The sequence below is a fragment of the Palaemon carinicauda genome, chromosome 26, assembly GCF_036898095.1.
Source record: "Palaemon carinicauda isolate YSFRI2023 chromosome 26, ASM3689809v2, whole genome shotgun sequence".
Taxonomy (NCBI): domain Eukaryota; kingdom Metazoa; phylum Arthropoda; class Malacostraca; order Decapoda; family Palaemonidae; genus Palaemon; species Palaemon carinicauda.
Genome location: NC_090750.1, coordinates 26,901,490 through 26,904,668, shown reverse-complemented (window position 1 = coordinate 26,904,668; position 3,179 = coordinate 26,901,490).

The following is a 3,179-nucleotide window of genomic DNA, read 5'->3' as shown; positions in this document are numbered from 1 at the left end:
TTATTAGTAAGAACTAATTGTCCTTGCTTATCCCATGCTAATAATTAAGAAAATGTCTCGGCAACTTTTCCTTAACTTTAAAAGCATGAAATATTTCCTTCTGAAAGTGTGTTATGTCTCTCTCTCTCTCTCTCTCTCTCTCTCTCTCTCTCTCTCTCTCTCTCTCTCTCTCGTGAAAGATCAAGAAATTGTAGTTTTATTGTGCAGACAACTCTCTTTAATACCTTTGAAATGATGGTACCGACCAAAAGTAAGATTGAATTATACAAAGCAGAATCAGAAGAAATCCCGATGTGCATGAAAATTTTCTCAAAAAAAAAAAAAAAAAAAAAAAAAAAAAAAACTTACCTGAAGCTTCAAAATATTCTCCTGAAAAGAAAATTCAAAAATAAAAAAATAAAAATACCCCTAACGAAATAGAGCTCACTATCGTATGCAAAATTACATAATAATAGCAACTTTAACAACATGCTACCTCCGATAGCAGGATTTTCTTTCAATGTAACTCTTTAATTAACAAAAGATTATTTTTATGATAGAAGGCGTACAGGTTTACACTCAAGAGTCGATTGTGCTCAATGTTTTATTTACCCAGGTCTAATGGGAGTAAAGTGAGGCATGGTGTTCATTCATCCATAATTATCCGATCTCTAGAATGGTGTGTTACAGTAGATGATCCGTCTGTAAAATCACTAAACTCTCCTTATATTAGATGAAACATTTTAGATATATACGATACACAGAAAAAAAATTCAGGACTTAAAAGAAAAAAAAATCATAATGCGTACTATACCAGCACACAAAAAGATATAATTTGTCTCCGACACAAGGCTATTCTTAATTATCTAATGCAAAGCAAAGTGGTTAAAAGCCGAGTTTTACATAAAGAGCGAATTCTACGTTGGAATCATATTACATGCAAGGGCATTGAATGCTGCTGTTCTGAATTGTAAATTCTGCTTGAAATTATCTAATTTGAATTCTATTACAATGCAATGAGGTTTCATTTTGGAGAGAGCCGGTTCTCGAATAAGCGAACCAAATCATAGCTGGCATTTTCATATCTTAAGTTTTGTATTTCTTCCTTTTGTTTTTTACATCAAAGATTGACAAGGATTAAAATTTCTTGGAAAATCTGCTTATACTATTACTCTTATTTCCTTTGGATGGTTACCATTTTGCATCTTCATTGTCAGATATCAAGAGTCAAGTAAAACAGAATTATATTACGGTGCTATTGTACCTAATGCTGCTTACAAAAACGACAAACCAAAATTGCAGTAATCACCATGCAATCAAGCATAGGATTATTGATGATGTTTTACTGTAGGGGAGCATTTTCGATGATAACATACTGAATTTTAAGACTACCAAGGCCTCGTGGTATTTCAAGTACATTGTTAACTGGGTACCTCTCTCTCTCTATCTCTCTCTCTCTCTCTCTCTCTCTCTCTCTCTCTCTCTCTCTCTCTCTCTCTCTCTCTCTCTACCAAGGTACTTCCCACAAATTTGGGGGTAGCCGACATAAAGAGAAGAATAAAAGCGGATTTTTATTCTCTTAGCTCCTAGCCAGGCAAGGGATTCAGCTGAGTTTGGTTGGTACTTCTAGGGTGGCACAGCCCAACCTCCCCCGTTATCAACCACAAATAGAAGCTTCATATGCCAAATCCCGTACTGCTCCTACCTCGGCTTCGATCTATACATCACAGTTGGTACAATCAATTTATCACACAGAACTCTCTTTACATTCATTCCTAACCCTCTATTCTTTACCACTCCCTTCATTGCCCCTATCACTTTACATCCTTCATCCACTCTGTGATGTACTGTACATCTGCTTCCATTCCATCATCTGCAGCAACAACAAACCCCAAGTTCTTGAACTGGTCTACTTCCTCAAGTAACTCTCCATTCAATATACCATTCAGCACTACCCTCCCTTCTCGTGTAACTCATAACATTATTCATGCCCCCATTAACATTCAACTTCCTTCTCTTTCACACCTTCCCAAACTTTACTTTGTTACTAATCGACCCAGTATCTCCTCCAAGTCAGCAATCAATACCATATCATCCGCAAACAACAACTGATTCACCTCCCATTCATGATCATTCTTATTTATCAGTTTCAATCCTCGACCAACCACTCGAGTCTTATCAAATAAATTTTCAGTGAACAGTTGGGTACATAGGAGACAACACATTCCCTTCGAGTACTCTGCTGTTCACTGGAAATTCATTTGATAGGACTCCATTAATATTACCTTTGTACTTGCTATGCTCATGAACAGACTTAATAAAGTTTACATATTTAAGAGGATCTCCATAATAACGCAGGACTCTCCAAAATATTGGTAGATGCATGCTATCAAAGTCTTTTTCATAGTCCACAAAGGGCATCTAAAGTGGATTTCTATATTTTACGCATTGTTCTACAGCATGTCTTGAAATTAAAATTGGGTTAGTGCAACGTCTACCATTTTTCAAATCCTGCTTGTTCATCTTTCAGCTTTTCATCAATCTTTCTCTCCAGTCTCTATGTAGTTTATTCTCCTCATGGATTTTGTAATGAGTAGAACAGTTGGACATGGCAAAGAAGGAGTGGACTGGATTGGTGATAAGAATTTAGCAGACCTAGAGCATGCTGATGATGCGTTCCTTGTTAGCAGAACACCACAGGATTTGCAATGCTTACTTAACAGAATGCATGAAATATCACACGAGGCTGAAGAGATGATGAGAATGGAGCATGCAATGCTAAATGAAATATCATTGGAAGGAGAAAGGATTAATGAGGAAGAATCCTTCAAGTATTTACGGACTATAATCTCCAATACAGGGCTGTAGAATTAGAGTTTAGTGAAAGATTCAAAAAAGAAAATCAGGCAATGGCTAGGTTAAGTAAAATTTGGGAATCAAATTGCTTGAAATTACAAATAAAAATCTCTATATGTCAGTTTACTGAGATCGGTGTGACTCTATGGATATGAGTCATGGTATAACAATGAACAATCTCCAATAGATTAAGTAGATTTGAGAACAAAGCCCTCAGAGGGATATTAGGAGTTAGATGGCAGAGCAGGATTAGAAATAAAACTATAAGAGAGATTACTCGAGTGCCATATGGTTTGAGCATGCTCTTCGCACCTCCCAAGAGAGATTAATTTACCAAACATTCA